Consider the following 22,286-nt stretch of genomic DNA (forward strand, 5'->3'; position numbering starts at 1 on the left):
CTGTGAAACGTCTCCTGCATTTTATTTCATAAGAAATTCATGCTTATATAGAAAAAAGGCCAACAATTTATCACCGTTTAGCCATTTGAAACTTGCACTTCATTAGACTAAAATTGTGATTTATATGGTTTTGGTTAATGCTTCGACAATATTTTTATAGAAAAATAATAAAAAATGTAACTCGAAAAACACTATAAATATTTAAAAAAAATCAACACGTGGTGGTCAAGCATGCACTTGCTTGAGTCACTGTATGTATTTATAGTTTTTAATTTCAAAATTGGTTTTCAAAGGGTCTTTGGGGTCGCCAATTACGGATTGTTAGATTAGTGTAAAAATAATTGCACAAATATAAAAAATTTCAAGGTTTAGATATAGCAGTAGACTTTGAATTAAGAGATACAGATCAAAATTGGAACGTTATAGATTATATAAAAACAAAAAAATGTATCACAAATTTTGAATTTTCCAATTTTGATTTAAGTTTTGTAATTTGCAAAAATTGTAACTGAATCGCCATTTTGAATTTTTGAAAACTGATTTCAAGTTTGTTGTTTAAAAACTATTTTCATATTCGTAATCAGCAACCCCAAAACTCCCGGTTACGAAGTTTAATAAAGTTTAAAAAATGACAAACAAATTTCAATCCTTTAACTCCTCCAATTACAGGTATTTTTGGCTCATATTTTGAAAAAGTTAATTTGAAAAGTAAAGGTTTTTCAATAAGAATATTAAGCGGACTAAAAATGTCTAGCTAAATTTTATTATCAATCTCTGAAGACAATAATTGTTTGAATAACTGAATCAAAAAAACAATAACAAAAAATTAAGCATGAAATCATATTTTTTATGCACGTCTGTATCTGCAATTATTTATGTATTTCCCATTTATTGTTTATCGCTATATAAACATAAATAATCGTACATATGTATGTACAAACCCCACACTTTGCTTAGCTGACTGACAGCTTCGCTCGCTTCACTGCCGTCATGCGCATACAAATTAAATAACTGCATTTGACCTTGTTATTTTTTGGCATAGCAAATGCCATTGTTTTTGTTATTATTGCAACGAAACGAGCGAATAGCAAACGAGTCGAAAGCGCAACACATACATTTGAAAAGTACATAAGTACATAAATATAATAAAAAAAGCAAAACAAAAATATATGTATTAGCAACAAAAGCCAAAAAAGTAAAAGTGCTACAAAAATAACAATTTAGTATTTTTGAAGTGCATGTACATTTGTATTAGTGCGTCTGTGCAATTCAGCTTGCATAGTAGTGTATGTGAAAGTGCTGCAGTTGCTTTGTGATCGCGCCAATGGAGTCAAAGGGGTGTATAGGAGTGCAGTGTGCGCTAGACAGCGATCCGCGAAACGGGACCCCGAGGCCAAACACTAAGTTCCCGCCGGTGCAAGTGTGCGTGCTCAAAAACACATACGTATGTATGTATACTAGGGTGGTCCGAAAATGCATGTGAAAAAGTAAAGTCGGAATTTTTTTGCTCTCACCCCCTAGGATTGTTCTATACCGAAAAAATATACCCTAAGTTTTTTATTTTGAAATCAGGAAAATATTTAGAGGTCCCTCAAAGCGCCTAAAGTTTTCCATGTATTTTATATGGGGAAAAAACAACTTTTCGTAGAAATGGTATAGAATAGTTAAAAATCAATATTTTTCTACCAAAAAAATCTGTTTATCTGCAGGAGATTCCCAGTAATAGCACTCAATTGTTTATTTAACCATTTTTTCATTGCAACTATAATTTATAGGTCCGCCAAAAACTCACAAAAATCTCGAAAAATGAAATGGGACGACCAATAAAAAATCGTTAGTATTAAAAAATGGTTAAATAGACAATTGGGTATTACTATTATTGAAAGTCTCCTGAAGAGAACCAGAGTTTTCCGATCGAAAAATACTGACTTTCAAGAATTCTACACCATTTCTACGAAAAAAATTATTTTTCCCATATAAAAATACATGGAAAACTTTGAGCGCTTTAAGCGACCTCTAAATATTTTTTGATTTCAAAATAAAAAAATAGGGGTATACTTATTTTCGATATAGAACAATTCTAGGGGGTGAGAGCATACAATTCCGACTTTACTGTTTTTGGACCACCCTAATGTATATAGCCGCAGTAACCTTGCATCGCAATTCGGCTGACGAAACGGGAAGAGCGCGTCGCGAATTTGCAAATAATAAACAGCAGAAAATAAAAATATAAAACAGATGAGAAAAAAAAAGAAATAATAAAAACAAGCAATAAATTAAATTTAGAAAAAAAAGCAAATATGTAAAGGCGCAGCACACATCTAACGAGCGAGCTATTTACTCTTTTATCGCTTCAGGATCTGGCGATCAAAACTGAATGCATTTGTGATTTTTGTTAATTATTTGGAAAGTTTTTCAGGTAAAATTTTTCTGTGATTTTTTTTATAAAAATATGCTTAAAATTTTAATTATAACCACGTATTTCAAAACTTACAAACTTTATAGAATTTAGAAAAATTCATCAAAATTTTGAACTTTTTAATCTGAACTTCCAAACATTTTTTGGTTATTTTTAATAATATTTTTTATTAAGCCTTGTACCACGATTGTTTATTAGGAAAAAATTGAAAAAGCAACAAAGTCTAAGCGGTAGAAGTTTTTTGGTTATGCTTTAACATGGCTTATGAAATTCTAGTAAGACAAGTGCAAGGTATGAGCCGCTTCGGATTCGCTCATTTTATTTTATTTAATTCACGTTTATATAATAAAAAGTGCACAAAGCCGTCAGCAAAAAAAAAATATTTAAAATCAACGAAATTTTTTAGCCACTTAAACCTGCACTTGTTTTAATAGAATTTAACTGCATACAAAAAATTTTTTTAAAAACTCAGATTAAAAAATTCAACATTTTATGAAAATTTGTTGAATTTTTCTAAATTCTGTATAAAGTTTAAAAGTTTGACTTATGTAGTGTTGTTTGAAGCACAAACCATATTTCTATAAAAGAGTAGAAGAAAAATTTGAACTTTAAAAACTTTCAAAATATTTGGAAAAAATCTCCATGCATTCATTTTTGATCGCCAGTGTACATATGTACATACATACTAGTTGCGTTCCTTATCTCCCAGAATTAGTCCAAGGTAGTGATTTTGACCAAAAAGCATTTATTAACTGGAAAATTACAGCAGAAATGAGAGAGCAACTGTGACTCTGTTCAGCCCGAAGTAGTCAGATTTAGTCAGAAGAATTTTTGCTGGCAAAATCTTGAAGAGTGTCAAACTTAACTGAATTTAAATTAACGGAAATTAAAGAATACACGAAAAGTGAAAATAATGTAAAAACCCAAAAAAAAGTGAATTGAAAATGAAAGGAGGCAAATAATTGATATAGTAAGGGTTTATTGTGCTTCTGTTTGTGTGAATGTGTTTTGTACATACATTTCTATTCTTATTTGACATTAGTTTTGTTGTTGCCATTCTTTGGACTTAACATTTGGTTTTTTGCGTTCCTTTACTTTTTCCTGTTATTCTCTTTAAGTGAGCGCATTTTGCTTACGCTCTTGCATTTTGACACTTTTCAGATTTTAGGCAGAAAAGATAAGGAAAGGACATACTATCTACAATTCCTGTGGTGGGTGTGTGTGTGCGTATTTATGTCGATTGTTTGGCACATTTCTGCGAATTTCTGCTCAACAGATATTCATCTGCGGTGAAGTCGGTGCTGGTACTTGTACCGGTGCCGGGGCCGGTGCCTCAACCTATTTCTTCGCCATATCTGTGTTTAGCATGGTCAGTTCTTTCTAACGAGCTAACCAGTTGGCGTCACCGGCAAATCGTTCGCCTCGCAGCAAAACGAAAATTCTGGTTATCGTGATTGCCGTTTCTGAACGTCTACGCAGTTTTGCGAATTTTGTTTTGGTGATTTAGAACACATATCTACTTATATTATGTACACATGTATATGTGTGTATTTGCCACTGCGCTGCGAAAAGTAGGTTAAACATATACAAAATATATAATTAAACAAGCAAGAAAAAAAAAGTGCGATTAAATCAGCGTAAAAAGAAGAGTTAGGTGAAACGTACACTTATACGTAAATGAAATGACTGAATACATAGAGGCAAAGAATCTTAGCAGAACTATGTACCATGCATATGTACTTATGTATGTATATACGCACATACCCTACAAACACATAGTGTCACCTTTTTTGAAGTGCACACTACAAAATGCATATTTGATAAATATGTTAAGTATTTGCGCGATTATGCAATAGCAAAGTTAAAATTTGGAGCAAGAAATTATGTGAAATAGTACATGTAAAAAAAATCGACATTAAAAATGGACAAAGTGGAAAGTGGCAAGAAATCATTGATGTAAATTTTTTAAATTATAAAATTAAATTTTTAAAATAATGTTCAAATAGTGAATTAGGAACAGCAAATATAAATGAAACAAGTAAAAAAGTCTAAGTTCGGACGGAACCGAACATTAAATACCCGGCGCAAGTGTTAAATATATGTTTTTTCACCCTTCCGAAACCTTCCGCTAGATGGTAAGCCGGGGTGTATCAATTTTGAGTAAATTAGCGTCCTTCAATTTCGAAATATTGAAGTTTCAAGCATTTCTTAAATTTACCGTTATATGAGAATCGGCCGTTATTTTAGTCCGATTTCAATAATTTTCAACGTTTTGCTTACACGTGGCAAGTACAATAACCATACCGAGTTTGGTACAAATTGGTAGAACGGTTACCGATATACTTATATATGATCATAAGTGGGCGGTGCCACGCCCATTTTCCAAAATTTTACAATAAACGTATTTCTTGGTAAAGAATTGTTGCAAGCATCAATTTTGAATAAATTAGCTTATAATATTCTTATTTTTCGTCTAAAACTTATTATAAATATCAATTTTGAGTGAATAATCTCCAGTAGTTACTAAAATATCGCAGTTTTCGTATTTCTGAAAATTACCGTTATATGGGAAGTAGGCGTGGTTATTAAGCGATTTTAAAAATTTTCGCCCATTTGGTATGTTATGCAAAGGCCAACAACTGTGCCAAGTTTGGAAGAAATTGGTGCAGCGGTTACCAAGATATACACATGTAACCATAAGTGGGCGTGGCTACGCCCATTTTTGAAAAATTTATAATATTCTTATTTTTCGTCTAAAAATTATTGTAAATATCAATTTTGAGTGAATTATCTTCAGTAGTTACTAAAATATCGCAGTTTTCGTATTTCTGGAAATTACCGTTATATGGGAAGTGGGCGTGGTTAAGGTCCGATTTCGCCCATTTTCAATACCAACCTATCTTGGATTAAGGGAAACCTACATACAAAATTTCGTTGAGATATCTCAATTTTTGCTCGAGTTATCGTGTACACGGACAGACGGACAGACGGACAGACGGACGGACAGACAGACATGGCTTAATCGATTTCTTTTTTCATCCTGATCATTTATGTATACATTTGTCTATATCTATCTCGATTCGTTTTGGCTGTTACAAACAACCGTTATGTGAACAAAATTAATATACCCTTGTGCACAAGTGCGCTCGGGTATAAAAACGGTGCTTGGTTGGGAAAACCAACGATCGTTTGAGAAGGCGTAAAACTATTTATTTGGCATACATACATAGATATTATCAAATAAATAGTATATACATACATGTGTATGCATGTGCCATGTACATATTCAAACACAATTTTAGCCACTCGGCTGATTTAGAAATTTGCATACCCATCAGGGTAGCCGACTGAATTTTTTGACCTTTTGAAAATTTTGTTTTTGCAGTTGATACTTCCTAGAGTGTTAGAATGAGGTGTATGTATGTACATATGTACATATTTTGAAACAATTTTCTGTCAGATATATAAATCAATTACGCAACTAACTATACACATTTTCACACAAGTGAGATGTGCAATGCAATTGTACTACTTAAAATATTTGTCTTATCTTTAAGCGATTTGGCTTTGGCTATGCGTATAGTAGTATTATCTTTTTATAAAAGTACCCGTATAGTAGAGTGACATGGTTATTATCTGATTTCAAAAATTTTCCAAACCACAAACAATTCCCGTACCGAGTTTTATAAATTTTAATTAATTATTTAGTAATTTTAGTCCGATTTCAATAATTTTCAACGTTTTGCTTTTATGTGGCAAGCACAATAACCATCGAGTTTGGTACAAATTGGTAGAACGGTTACCGATATACATATATGTGATCATAAGTGGGCGGTGCCACGCCCATTTTCCAAAATTTTATCATAAACGTATTTCTTGGTAAAGAATTGTTGCAAGCATCAATTTTGAATAAATTAGCTTTAATATTTACTGATTTATCGAAGATTTTGTATTTCTCTAAATAACCGTTATATGGGATGTGGGCGTGGTTATTGTCCGCTTTTTAAATTTTCGGCCATTTAGTATGCTGTACCAAGGCCGACAACTGTGCCAATTTTGGAAGAAATTGGTGCAGCGGTTACCAAGATATACACATATAACCATAAGTGGGCGTGGCTACGCCCATTTTCCAAAAGTTTATAATATTCTTATTTTTCGTCTGAAAATTATTGTAAATACCAATTTTGAGTGAATTATCTTCAGTAGTTACTAAAATATCGCAGTTTTCGTATTTCTGGAAATTACCGTTATATGGGAAGTGGGCGTGGTTACAGTCCGATTTCGCCCATTTTCAATACCAACCTACCTTGGATTAACAGAAACCTACATACCAAATTTCGTTGAGATATCTCAATTTTTGCTCGAGTTATCGTGTACACGGACGGACGGACAGACGGACAGACGGACAGACGGACGGACAGACAGACATGGCTTAATCAATTTCTTTTTTCATTCTGATCATTTATGTATACATTTGTCTATATCTATCTCGATTCGTTTTGGCTGTTACAAACAACCGTTATGTGAACAAAATTAATATACCCTTGTGCACAAGTGCGCTCGGGTATAAAAATGTGTGCTACGTATTAAATAAAGCGTTGAGAAACATACAGCCATACATACATACATATGTATGTATGTATATAAACGTCGAAAATGTTGCCGTGAAATGTGCGTGAGTTGATAGTAACTGCCGTGGTTTTCGTGGGCTTTTGAGCCCGTGCAGAAATACATACAATGTAAGTAGTTTTTTTTCTAATCGTAATTCAAACAAATGGCAACACAGGAATTTTTTGTAAGTTAAATAGAGCAAATAAGCTATTTTGGTTGAAGTCATGGTTGTCACTGACCATCCACTTGGAAAAAATCTACCAAAACTGGAAAATATCTACCAACAACTGTTTTTTTTTAGTTAGTTTAATAAAAACTGTAGTTAATGCTATTTTTGGAGTTATTTTTAATAAAAATTAAAACTGTTTACTAAGGAACTTTTTATTTAACTATTGATATGGTCCATTATTGGTAAAGGCAACAACGAAACTTCATCATTTATATTATATTATAAGATACTAGTAACTCAAAAAAAAAATTTTCGTTTTTTTTTTGTAGAAGAATATTTTTTGCGCTTTAACCAAAGAGATCAAGGACTTCAGCTATTTACAACATTGAGAAAAATTCAAAACCATTTCATCTAAATTTCGAACTTTTTACTCTGAATTTTTAGAACAAATTGCGGTATGTAGTTTTCTAGCCCATGAAATTTTAGTATAACCAACAAAGTGCAGCTAAAAATTCTCGTTGACTTAAAAAACAAATATTTTCCGCCGGTCCTTTGTGTGTTTTCTCATTTAACAATTGTCGTTTATAAAACCAGGCGTTGATTATTATTATTTTTTTTTGCATTTTCAAGAGAGTACCTATTTAAGTACCTGTAGAAAGCTACTTTGTATAGAAATTTTCATAAGAAAGTTGAATTTGCAGCTTACTCGTAGCTGATAATAATTGAATGGAAAATGGAAATTTTATAATGGCGGATTTTTGTAGTGGTGTACACATATTTTTTTAATTAGCCTAAATAATTTTATCAACAAACTAAAATATTAAAAATTCATCAATATACGAGTATCATTTATCAAGAAAAAAAATCTAAAATACTCTACCGAAAGCTTTCTGATGATCATGCATACACTTACATGCATACATAGCACCTAAAACTCGGCTGCAATATTCATCGTGGCACTTCGTTGCCAAAGTCTTTTCATTGGACATCACCAGGCGTATAATTTTTTGCTCGAATTGCAAAGTCCACATTTACAACAAGTGCACAGTCGCTATCGGTGTACATATTAGCGTGTTTTCTTGCAGTGTGCGCTTTTGTGAATTCTCTCATCTACACCAGCCTACCAAGGCCTTGTTGTTGTTACTTTACTGTAAAATGCACTGCCTACAAAGCAGATAATCTGCGAATTATTTTTAATTGCATGGAGTCTAAAATGCACCAATGCGCTTTTACCCGAGGTGATTGTGTTTTGCAATTCGTGTGGGTTGTGCAGTTTTAATTCGTCGGCGGTATGGATGAAAATTTGCACGTGCAATGCTCGCAATTTCTCGTTTCAAGTTCTCAGCCAATGAGAAAAGTATATACACTTTTGCATTGATATGTATGTATGTAAGTTAACACAGGTAACCACTCATCCGGCCAAAACATCGACAGGTCTACAGCTTTGTACGTAACAACAAGCAAAAGTTCAATACTACTTTAATAACGCATCCGGCCAAAACACCGCTCCCACCGAATCGCTGACGGCGCATCTATAGCTTTGCACATAACAACAAGCAAATGTTCAATACTGCTTTACTAACTCATACGGCCATTCTGCCGACGAGACACTTATAGTCTTGCGCGTGGCAACAACAAAACAAATACAAGACAATAAGCGGAACTGGCCCAACAATTGCAAGTGAAGAAGTCACGCGGCTAATAACGTGCGTTAGGGCAAGAGTGTAGGTATTTAGACGCTAGCGTCGCTTTAATGTAATTAGTTATTTCAACTCATCCGCTGAGACCGGCTGCCCTTGGTAATCCAAGGGAAATAAAGAATATTAATCCAACTAAGTGGTTAATCCTTACTTGTATAACATTAGGGCAGCGAAATATCTAATAAAACAAAATAAAACACATATACATATAAAAATATAAAAACTTACAAAAATATAAAAATATAATTAATGAAATAAAGTTCAAAAAATAAACAACTAAACTAGTAGAAAAAAAACAAAAATTAATGATTACTCGAAGTCTCCTGAGAATAAAAATAAAATAAACTAAAATATTTAAAATGAATTAAATAAACCAATATAAAATAACAGGAAATAATAATAGAAAAATAAATTGAAATGAAATAAAATAATAAAAAAAAACTTTATAAAAGATATCAAAGAAATTTAAAAAAATATTAAATATTTATAAATAGCAAGAATAACATAAATTTTACAAAATAAATAATACAATAAAATAAGATGAAATAGCACGAAAAATAACATAAAGTAAAAACAAAAAAATTAAAAAAGTGAATGTAAAAAAATGTAAACTACCGGATAGTAATTTCATAAATATAGAGAAGCGAAGGCGCAGCGTGGAAACTAGTGCTTTCGTGCGTTAGTTTCGAAAGAAAGATTCAATAAATAAATAAATACATATTATACGAAAAAATGTAAAAAATATATATATATATTTTTTTTTTTAAATATAATAAAACATAAATAAAAGATTAAAAAAAAGTTAGAAGAATAAACTTAAATTAATTTAAGAAATTAAATGAAGCAAAAAATTAAATAGTATTGCAAAATTTTGATAAAAAGTAAAAAAAGCAAACCAAAATGTAATAAAGTAAAATAAAATGAAACAAAAAATATGATCAAATAAAGTGAAATAAAAGAAGTTCATAAAAAATAAAAAAGGTAAAGTAAAACCAAGCAAAAACTTTAATTAAAATAAAAAATAATAAACTAACAATAAATAAAAAATGAAAATATAAATAAAAAATAATATCAATAAATAAGATTAAACAAAATTAAGCAAAAAGGTAAAAGAAAAATTAAAAAAATAACCTGAAATTAAATTTAAAACGTTTAAGGAAATAAAAATAAATAAATGAGTTTGAATAAAATGAAAAAAAAAATTATCTAAAAAATAATATAAAAAAAATAAATATAAAAAATAAAATACCAAAAAATACAATAAAATATTTGATTTAAAAAAAATTTAATTGAACAAAAAGGTTAAATAAAAAAATAAATAAAATGTAATATAACATAAAAATTAAAATAGAGTAAAATAAAATAAAATAAAATGAAATAAAAAATTTAAAATAAGACAAAATAAACAGAATAAAAAAATTAATAAATTAAATCAAATACAATACGATAAAATAAAACAATATACACACATATATTTTAATAAAACAAAATTTGTTAAAATAAAATAAACTTATTGAAAAGTTTATTGAGCTTCTCATCGCGATTGCTTTTTGCAAAAATGGAAAAAACAACAAAATCAAAAAAGTAAAAAAAAAAGTTTACTCTATACACCCTTTGTCGAACATGCAGTTATTGCAAAATAACCTTTCATAAAAATTACTGAAATGAAAAAAGCAAATATCTTGTAAACAACCAGAATCAAACCATACCTGCCAACATGTTTAACATCTTTTATATTGCATACAAAGTGCGCCTGAAAAAAACTCCCTGTCAACGGAACGGTAGCAAACGAAATCTTCTCAACTGCAGTATCGTTCTTTTTACAGGCTCCTGCACTAATTGCGATCATTAAATTTTCTGTTCACTGAGCGTGTCTAAAAAGCTAAATATAAACGAAAAAATGAATAATAATAATAAAAAAAGATTAGGTAAACCAACAGTAAGCAAATCCTTATTTTTTAGGCCGCGATGCCAAAAAAAAATCCTAAAAAAATATTTTGTACTTAAAAGTACCAAGGAGGTAGGGCAGCAGCCAACTGGTGCAGCATAAAAACCAGAATAATAGCTTTTAAAAAACCTGCACACGCTTCCAAAGCCTCTTGCCATCAACTCGGGGGGAAAAAACAGGAAAGCAGAAGTGGTCGTCGCGCAACTCTTCTGGTGTTCGCGAGGCCGGTCTATGCATTCGTTACACAAATGCAATTGGCAACAATTTCACATGCGACATGGAACACTTGCACACCGCACACTCCTCATGCTCAGCTGCGTCGCACAAAATGCAACAAAGTTCATTTAACTGCAAAGCAAACGGATTTTAACGGGAATATACAAACATCCCTTCCTAATGCATATGAATGTGTGTTTGTGCCCTCCTGCCAAGCTTTGCTATGTTGCGCACTTGTGTGTAAAAAGTGAAAAACTGGAAAATGAAAATGCTTCATTAAACAAGTAAGAAATTCTAAGTTCGGGCGGAGCCGAACATTAAATACCCGGCGCAAGTATTAAATATATGTTTTCCATCTTTCCGAAAGCTACCGCTACATGATAAGCCGGGGTGTATACATTTTAAGTAAATTAGCGTCCTTAAATTTCGAAATATTGCAGTTTCAAGCATATCTGAAATTTACCGTTATATGAAAAGCGGCCTCAATTTTAGTCCGATTTCAACAATTTTCAACGGTTTGCTTTTATGTGGCAAGCACAATAACCATACCGAGCTTGGTACAAATTGCTAGAACGGTTAGCGAGATACATATATGTGATCACAAGTGGGCGGTGCTACGCCCATTTTCCAAAATTTTGTCATAAACGTATTTCTTGGTAAAGAATTGTTGCAATCATCAATTTTGAATAAATTAGCTTCAATATTTACTGATTTATCGAAGATTTTGTATTTCTCGAAATTACCGTTATATGGGATGTGGGCGTGGTTATTGTCCGATTTTAGAAATTTTCGGCCAGTTGGTATGCTGTATCAGGACCAACAACTGTGCCAAGTTTGGAAGAAATTGGTGTAGCGGTTACCAAGATATACACATGTAACCATAAGTGGGCGTGGCTACGCCCATTTGCCAAAATTTTGTAATATTCTTATTTTTCGTCTAAAACTCATTGCAAATATCAATTTTGAGTGAATTATCTTCAGTAGTTACTAAACTATCGCAGTTTTCGTTTTTCTGAAAATTACCGTTATATGGGAGGTAGACGTGGTTATTGTCCGATTTTTTAAATTTTCAGCCATTTAGTAAGCTGTACTAAGGCCAACAACTGTGCTAAGTTTGGAAGAAATTGGTGCAGCGGTTACCAAGATATACACATGTAACCATAAGTGGGCGTGGCTACGCCCATTTTCCAAAAATTTATAATATTCATGTTTTCCGTCTGAAACTCATTGTAAGTATCAATTTTGAGTGAATTAGCTTCAGTAGTTACTAAAATATCGCAGTTTTCGTATTTCTTAAAATTACCGTTATATGGGAGGTAGGCGTGGTTATTATCCGATGTCGCCCATTTTCAATACCATCTGTCCCACGCCCAAAAGAAGTTCACGTACCAAGTTTCGTTAAGATATCTCAATTTTTACTCGAGTTATCGTGTGCACAGGCGGACGGACGGACGGACGGACAGACAGTCACCGCTTAATCGATTTCTCTTTTCATTCTGATCATTTATGTATACATTTGTCTATATCTATCTCGATTCGTTTTGCCTGTTACAAACAACCGTTATGTGAACAAAGTTATAATACCCTTGTGCACAAGTGCGCTCGGGTATAAAAATCTTTTAACAAAAAAGCACACTGTGTTGCCACGTTGGTGGTGGTGTTGCAGCGTGTGGTGGCAAGTTGATTGAAGCACTATATCCGCGCGTTGCGCGCTCGCAAAGGTGGAGTGTTAATGCCTGCATACTGGTATGTATGCACATACGTATTTAGGTATGTATGTAAGCGCAGTAAATGAACTTTAGCAACTCGAGGGTTAAGGCAAAAGGTTCACAACCGAGCGCATTATGTTCTAATGCAATGGGGCAGCACGTGCAACATGCACTTAGGAAATGTAATGCGCTAGGGCATGAGAAAAGTAACACAGGCTCTTAACAGTGAGCAATCTGACTGTAGGCACAGTGGTGCGAGTGTGGACAAATAGAGGTCAAAATTGATAAAATACTTGACAGTATAATAATAAAATTTTTTGAGACGGTTACATTTTCATATTTTTTTTTGAAAGGTGGCAACTCTAAGTGTACAATATTCTTTACCGCGAAAATTTTGCATGATTAGTTAGTACATTAATTAATATCTATCTTTCTTTTGAAAGGTGGCAACTTCAAATATAAAATATATTATTTAAATTTAAATATTTCGCATGATTAGTCAATTGATGCTTATTTTTTTATAGGTAATTTAATTAATGAACTAATTTTATGTAGAGTCGCATCTCCATTCGAAAAATTGTTCAGGTTAAGGGTTAAGCCAAAATCTTTCGTTTGTAACCTTTTTTTGTAATATTTTATTTTTCTTTCATATCCATTTAAATTATAAAAATTTTTTAAATAAGTGGAAACTCTGCAAAAATACTTGGGAATTAAAGTGCTCTTAAATATCTTGATATATGTACGTATTATACCATTTTACTTAATATACAAGTTTAATAGAAACTTATTTGCTAAATACATAGGTGGCAACTCCATTGCACTATTTTTTTAAGTTAAATCTCAATATAAACATCTTTCGTAAGATACCGTTATTATAATATTTTACTTACATTTGATATCCATTTAAATTGTTTAATTATTTTTAGATACGAGGCAACTCTTTTCCAAAATACTTGGGAATTAAAGTGCTATTAAATGTCTAGCGTTTGATGTTCATATTATAATATTTCACTTACTTTAAAATTTAATTCAAATTTATGTATTTTTTAAATAGTTGGCAACTTCATTTATTTTGTTTAACTTTTTTATATAGGTGGCAACTCTTTGTAAAACTACTTGGGAATGCTCTTCAAAATCGTACTGTACTATTTCACTTAATTCTAAAATTTAATTAAAATTGTTTTTTTTAAATAGGTGGCAACTCCATTTAAAAAATGTTTTTAGTTAAATCTCAATCCAACATGTTTCATTGGATACCCCTATTATAATGTTTTACTTACATTTGATATCCATTTATATTGTTCTGTTTAGATAGGTGGCAATTTTTTGCCAAAATATTTGGGAATTAATTTGCTATCTTGCTTTATATATATATATATTGCAATATTTTACTTTGTTTACACTTTTAATTCAAATTTATTTTTTAAATAGGTGGCAACTACATTTCAAAAATTGCTTAAATTAAACCTCAATCCAACATCTATCGTTTGTATTGTAATCTGTGTACATATATATTTTCGCATCTACTCAGATAATATAAATTTTTGGATAGGTGGCAACTCCGTAAAAATACTTGGGAATTTAATCACTCTTGAATATGATACCGATATTCATATACATATGTACCATTATTAATTTATTTACACCCAATTTATTTCAAATTAATTTTTTAAATAAGTGGCAACACTAAACCAAAATATTTTGCTAATAATTCCTAAATAATTTTTCATTTGTTACTAAAGGAGTACGATCGATTTGCTCATAAAGTCCTTAAACGCTCTTTTTGTAGCTTCTTTCGACTAATACCGTTAATACTTTTAAAACACTGTGACGCAGCCAATAAGCTCCTGCCTGCCAATCTTAGCCAAAAATCTGGTGGCGCGAGTACACTGCATTGCAGTAGCGGCCGACAGGCAGTTATCCAGCCAGCCAGCGCATTCAATCAGACAACTCACAAATATGTACATACCTATCTATGAATGTATGTATGTATGTATGGTGCCCTGCGCGCCATGACGAGGGAAAAGGCTTTCATCAGGCTGCCTGCAGTCGCACAAACAACAGCAGCGGTGGCGGCGCTTAGCCTTTCAAGTGGCACCAAGGGACTGTGGCAGAAAGTATCTGCGAGTACTATCAGGCAATGGCAATACGGCGCGCCGCCTGGGGGTTGTTTGCTTTGATTACTTACCCCACACACACACGTTCACAAACCCCTTCAAGTAATAGGGGAAGGGGTTGCATGTGCATACATATGTGTGTGTGTTTGAGCGATTGCATGAATGCACGAGTGCGCGCATTTTACTTTCTAATATTTTTTTGTTGTTGTTGCTGGTAGTTTTTGTATTTGTTGTTCACCACACTGCAGGCGAGGTTTGAACTTTCTTTTTGCATGCTTTGTTCGGTATATATGTATGCACAATTCTTTCTGTTGCATGCGCCAGCAAATTGTCAGTTTACTTGCATTGCCTGCTGAATCAGTGGCAGTGGCAGTGGCGTGAAAATTACGTATGTACTACCAAAAATAAAAAGTAATAAATGTTATGCGATAAACTCGCTTGCAAACATACATACATACATACATACATGCACAAGTTATTTAGTCATATTATTATGGCAATTTTGCGCCTGCAGCGTTATCAACAACAACAGCAAACATTTGCAGCTTCCGTATTGCATATCCGGGGAAAGTGTGCTTATATTCACTCGTTTCTCTTTCGAAGTTTCTATGCATTTGTTAGTTGCTGCTTGCAACCCTTAAGATTGAAGCGCAGTGCTGTTTCTAGCTTTTGTACAAAGTATTCATACATTTTAAAATAAATTATAAAAAAAAATCTACGAGGGCCTGGAAATAAGTCCTTGAATTCTTTCCGACCCGAAAACAATTTAATTAGAAACCTGCTTTCCTTCCGTCTAAACTTTTAGCAGACCATCAGCGCCGCGCCGGATTAAGGGAAGGGCCGACGAGGGCCGCGGCCCAGGGCCCTCGCATGTGATGACGAAAGAATAAAAAAATAATAATTTTTCATAGATTCCAGAAAAGACCGCTAGGTATTAAGAAGATTTGTCAGCACCATCAATACATCTTGCGGAAGCTAGCTTAGCTTCTCCTGGCTTTGGCGAGATTGTCGACTCACCCAAATAATGGAAATTTCAGTAGGATGGTGGAACTAATACCTCAGAATTGATTGTATGTAATTATTAACTCAAAAAGGAGCCCTAACATGTATAACGGCTCCGGGCCCCCACATTCTTAATCCGGCCCTGTAGAGCATTGCTCCAAATTCAATGTCCAATTAATGGCCTCTAAATAATGCAATAAATACCTCTATTATTTGGACTAAGATTGAAGCCAAATCTCTTAATCCGAGTAATGAGTTAGCCAGCTCTTATCGGCTCTGGCGTGGCATTCGCTTTAAAAGCGTTGGTTTGTTCATTTAACTTACCTCATACCTTCCAATCTGTCCTTGTCCTTGAATGGCAGGACTATTCAAGTATCTTATAATATATATAGTTTGCAATGGAAAGGTCTTATTGGGATAGTCCTACCTGAAAGTATTTATTAAGAAGTACTCTTCCTTTTGCCGAAATTCTTTTTGGCCCTAAGCGGTTCCTTTTTTGCAAAGTGTCACTGAAGCGGTCCAATAACCTTTTCGATGCCCAGCAATAGCCGGTTAGGAAGCTCACGACGTTGAGGGGCATTTTAGATTATCTAACTGATGTGCCTTGCGATTACGCAACATAGGCAGCATGAAATGAGGGGACCTCCGAGGTCATTGCGTGCCTTAAAAACCAATTCTCCATCGGCCGTTGTTTAATCCACAAGCAAAATGCCAGCGAAGTTATAATTTAGGAAGCTTCCCGATTTGGTATACTAGTGGATCCACGCTTGGTGCTGGCAGGCCTCGGTCTTTCTGGTTCCTGGTTCCAGTAAAGTCGGATAGACCAGACCCGGAATTGCCAACATTCGGCCTATACCCAACCAACGATAAAGAAGAGCGGAGGATCGCACGTTTCCGCTTTTCTGTTGGCGATAGAAAAAAGCTGAGCGCCCACAATAAAGTTTTATGAGCGACTAATATCTATTCCCTAAGCCTCATAAAGTGAGGTGAGACTCAAGGTGTTCAACGTTAAGTTTGTGTGAACGGGACCGGCAAGTAACACATACCAGATTGAGGTGCTGTTGAGCCTGACCTGATAAATGCGATACGGACAATGGACAGTTAAAACTCACAGTAGTATCGAGAGTGGAGCTTGTTTAGTTTTAAGAGCTTCTTAGACCACATCCGATTTAGACGTGTCCAGAAGTACTTAAGACATCTTGGATTAGAAGTTTTTCGCCATACGACACCCATCGTTCCGGAAGCTAACCAAATGTGGTCAATGGAGTCCTGCCACGCTCACGAGTGCACTGCCATGATCGTTCTTCGGTCCAGCAGCTATCTGTAATATCGCTTTTGCCTGTCTATCGGAGTATATTCCCACATGCCTAAATTTGAGGTTGGTGGAGAGTTCCTTGCAGAAGACACCTCCACCCACCCGTCCATCAAATTTCGATTCATCCATAAATCAATTTCCCGGACTCTAATTCTAAAGATTCCACTCCGACTAATCTTCCGTTAAACGGATATAAAGATCCAGCATCGGTATCAAATGGTCTGACAAAAGAGAGTCGCTCTCGAAGTTTTTTTTTGCAATTCCGCAGTGTTCGTGGTGAGACTGGTGGTGGTGGTCTTTGGAAGAAGACCAAAATGCTGACCAAGAAAATATATGCTAAATGTTTTTGTATATATGCAAGTACCCTTTAAAACTTAAGTAAATAAGTGTCTTAACACAAATATTCATTTAAAATTTAATGCCACTAACTTCTCTTAATGTACTGTATTCTCATGCTGCACGATTTTAATGCAATTTAACCGAAATCCATTTTGGGGAGAAATAAATTCCAGTACATCAGCAAGCCAACCAGCCGGCGAAGAATGTCGTCAGCCCATCGTTCAATGGCCCAAAACAGCCCCCAATGAATTTTTAGGGTGCGTTTCGTACAACAGTATGCGCCAACGAAAGCTTATACACACCGAAAAATACGACTAACGGCAAAGCAGAAAAAATAATAAAGAAACACGGGAAAAACAGGAAGGAATAACATTTCGAGGCACGCACTAAAAACGGGTTTTTGCTCGGAGAGAATTTTTGTATTCGGAGTGGACACTTACTTAGCACAACTGGTCATTGAGTTTCTACGTAATTTTGTTGTTTATGCCAACTGTAATTTGGGTTGCCGAAAAACGCAGTTGCAAAAATGCGCGCACGCACTTTTAATCAAAACCATGTAGCAGCAGGCGTGTTTTGTGTGTATGTTCATTTGTATTGTATGTATATCAGAGAACAGCTTTGAGTATGATCGAGCCTTTTTGATCACACTCACTAAAAATCAAGCACAAGCGAACGCCACACTCGGCTATTATGTGTTCGATCGAGATGCATACCCGACAGCTGCTTTGGTTACGAACGAGTCTGTTCGATCACCCTCGCTATAAATTGAGCACAAGCGAACACCACACTCGGACACCCGCAGCTAACCCGAAAATTTGTGTAACAATGAAACGGACACCCGAACATTGCGATAAAATGCAGGACAACAAAGAAATTTACGCTGAAGGTAACTGGCGCCAATATGTTCCCACAAAGCATACGAAAATGTTGTTGCTTTGTGCTTGTGCATACGCAATGAAAAAATTAGAAGCGAAGTAGACAAAAATGTTTTTGCATCTCTTTCGTATAGTTTCGCGTGGAAAGCTGTGTGTGTATATATTAGAACACAGCCTAAAACTATGTAGGTACATAAGTACTTTTACAAAAAATAAATGTGCACCGAGTGTATAGGGCTTGGGCATTGCCGATCTACACACATTTATACCTAAATGAATATAGGCGTCGTGATGCCGCATTTTGTATGAGCAAAAATATAAGAAATGGTTAAATGTACACTTAAACAAACTACCGAAAAATTCAACCTTCTCTTTACCCTCTACGCACAAAAACTAAGAACTCCGCGATGAGAAGGCAACATTTTTTGTAGAAACAAAAACGTCATAAGCCAATCAAGAAAATTTTGTGCACACTCGGGTTGAAACTCGAACACCCGGGTATATTGAGCTGCAAAGCACCCGAACCCAATCAAGTATGTATGAAAAGCAATCGGGTGTTGTGGCCAACATGTTCGTCTTGAGCTCAGTCGATAACGAACAATACTTCTGCTCGTATACAGAGAACGATGCAAAACGGGTTTTGTTAGATGATCGAGTATACACGAAAATCATGCACCCGCTGCAGATGTCTGATATATATATATCGGTAGCAGTTGTGGTAAATTGTTTGAAGATAGTGAAGAGGAATAACGAAAATATCCTATTCGTATGACGTAAGCGTACATTTTTTGGGACAAAGCTCGAAAATGTTTGTGTGTAGCAGAAAAGTGCCTTTCTGAATGTGGAAGACGTTTTTAGCAAACTGGAATTTGCTATTCATTCACTTTACTTTAGTTGCTGAAGGGCTGAATTCATGGAATAAGTATCCGCTGTATCGGTAACATGTTGTGTAGGAGAAACATCAGTGGTTTCTTAGAAATACGTATTTAGCTGAAGTACGAAAAACTGCACTTCGAAATACTCTGCTTTGGAGCATCGTTCTGAACGAGTTTGTGCTTCATTTCGATGGCCGCTGAAGTTTTGCCATCTCTGCCTTACGACAAAGCTATGTTTCTGGGAATGAAAGGCCTGATTATAATCTCCAGTAAATTAAACTATTCCTTTTCGCGAAATGCCTTGAAACAGGCAGTTTTCTAACCCAATCCAAATTTTAAACTGTCAAATGTTTCAAAATTTCAGGGAGTTATTCTCGACTCGAACCTTGTCTGCAAAAGGAATGCTGAAGAAACAGGAAAGGAAAGCACTTAAGGCTATCTACTCTTGAAGGAATACAAGTAAATATTGATGTGCATGCTGTTTAGGTTGGAATAGTTGGTGAGTGCCTCTCGAAATGTACGCACCCTGTGATACCAAACAGAGTTATCAGCCTCTTTCAAAGTTAAAAAGCTCACTTGAGCACAAAAGACTTTGTTGTTATTTCCACTTGTGAGTTCTCAGCAACGCATTGAATGAATGGCTTGCCAAGTGTTCATAATTTTCTACTTAAAACCTGACAATGACATGCATTTTCTCGGAAACTTACCTTTCCTTGCCAACTCATCGCATTCCCTCTATGGCGCGTTAGTCCCATTTGAGAGTCGACGACCAGACGGCGTTGTAAAAGCTCCTGGACTTTCCACACCTCAACTCATGTTGATATAAGACTTCTAAAAGGCTGGAGATGGTGAAGTTGAGATCAAGTATACGCACAAGCTCGAAGTTGAATTATCTGATAAAAGTGATTGGGATCTCAATCCTTTGCAATCGGATATGAGATTAAAATACCGGCAAATGGCTCCAAATGAATATTGCAGCAGAATCTTTCGTCTCACGTAGTGTGTTTAAGGCTGAGTGGCGGCAATGTTGATAAGCATGATGGATCTCGCTCCCTCAAAACTTGTTTCCGTTCTAGGCAGCCAATCTGCAATCAGGTTCTTTAGGTCGATAGCGATAAGCCCAATATCAATATGTCGCTAGGATGGGCGTTGATTCGTACAATTTCTTAGGCAGCATATCTATACTGGCTCCTGGAAAATAGAACATTTCTGTTTCGGGAAATAAGCAGCGCAGAAGAGGTCCGAGTCAGCAAGTGTAGTACTCCTGAGATGCTTGCCCCCATATGTTGAGAAGAAGTTCAGAGCAAAAACAAATAGTAGTTTAATTAATAAATATTTGGTCATGAAAATTGTTGCGTTTACTTTGACCATCGCTCGATTTATGAAAATGATGAAGTATGCTGAGGATACCTAACAGAACATAAGCCCTCTCGCTGGGCAATAGACGATTGGCCAGGTACACAGCAGAGCATGCGAATTTCTAAGAATGGGAAATATGGGCGACCTGGGTGTTTAGTTGGTACTTACTCACCGTCTGAATTTGTCAAATTTTCGGAATGTTTACGGACTTTTAGGTAGCACGTTAATTAGAAGATTAGGTGTAACAAATCACAGGACACTGCGAACTAAAAAGTCTATTTTATTACCCACTTGCCTAACGAGCCCCAGTTCCGAATTAATATATGTAGTTAAGAAATAAATTTCACAGTTAATGGATTTAGATATTTCAGTCGAGGTGTGGTCAATTCTGGACAATCACACAGCATATGTTATCTTATTCTTCAAGACAACAACGGCATTCCGTCTACATTGTCAGGTCAATCCGGGTTATGTGAGAGCGCTGACAATTATGACTGGTTAGGTAACCTGTGAGCAACAAATTTTCTCTTTCTAGCCAAAAAGCCTGGCCTCTCTTAAAGCCTCGAACCACTACCCAGTATTTACTGCGTTCCGAGTTTACACACCCAATACAAGTCTGGAAGCACCATTAGGTATCAATATGGGTGTACTTTCTCTGGAGCATCAAACTAAGACAGGTAGGCAGGCCCGGAATATTTCTGAAACTGGTTAGACTTCTAAGAGGAAACTTCAAAACTACCAATCCAATCCGATTTCTACATTTGATTGTTTTTCACAAGGGTTTTCGGATCAAAAATTGATAATTATTTTTTATTTTTCTTTCATATATTCTTCTTCTTTAATTAATTTAAATTTGTTTGGTTTGCATCAATCATTTTAAAATCACATCTATACTATTTATACCCAAGTTGGCAACCCTGCGGCACTCACGTCTTTAATTGGCATTTAACTTGCACACTCTCACTTGCCTGTACCGTTAGGCGCAAACGGCTCAACTCAATTTGTGCATTGCCCCAGAAGAATTAAAACGCTGCGCTCCAGCAATCCACAACCCCAGGAAAAAAGCGCCCTTTCGGGCAAAAGAAAGAAAAAATTGGGCACAGCAAAGCGCAAGAAAAATTCAATGCGTATTGCGCCATCAGCAGCATCGCCGCCGCCGCCGTCACTCAGCTCCACCATTAAACTTCAAACCCCAGAGGCTTACGTTAATTCAAGGCGCTCGCTCGAAGAGGGAGCGGAGGCCAGCGAATGCCAGTCGACGCGCGTTGAAAATGCCAAAGCGACGAAGAAAAGCAGCCTACCTTTCCTGTGGTGCATCCCTGTGTGGGCGCGCTTTGCACCATCTTTGTATGTGTATCAGAGGACAATTTCCGACATGAGTAATTATTGCCACCAGCCAGCCGGGTGGGTGGAGTATGTATGCATGTACGGCTGAGAGGTGCGTTGCGCGCTTATTGGCTTTCACAATTGTTGTTACAAGAAATTATGCATATGCTAGAAATACATACATACATGCTGAGGGGGGTGGTGATGAATGGCTGTACTCGTATGTGTGTGTCGCGTGTGAAGAAAATATGGCATGTAGAATGGCTTAGTGAACAGCGCGTAATTATGACAACAAAGCATTGTTTC

At 35.0% G+C, this 22,286-nt stretch overlaps 1 protein-coding gene across 1 annotated transcript in view; it reads left to right on the plus strand.

Moving 5' to 3' along the window:
- Nucleotides 1-22,286, plus strand: part of LOC118741023 — a gene marked incomplete at its 3' end in the record, with an annotated part of 120,271 nt that overhangs the window by 42,140 nt on the left and 55,845 nt on the right.

Source organism: Rhagoletis pomonella, unplaced genomic scaffold (assembly GCF_013731165.1).
Source record: "Rhagoletis pomonella isolate Grant_MI unplaced genomic scaffold, Rhpom_1.0 Rhpom_scaffold_00006, whole genome shotgun sequence".
Taxonomy (NCBI): Eukaryota; Metazoa; Arthropoda; class Insecta; order Diptera; family Tephritidae; genus Rhagoletis; species Rhagoletis pomonella.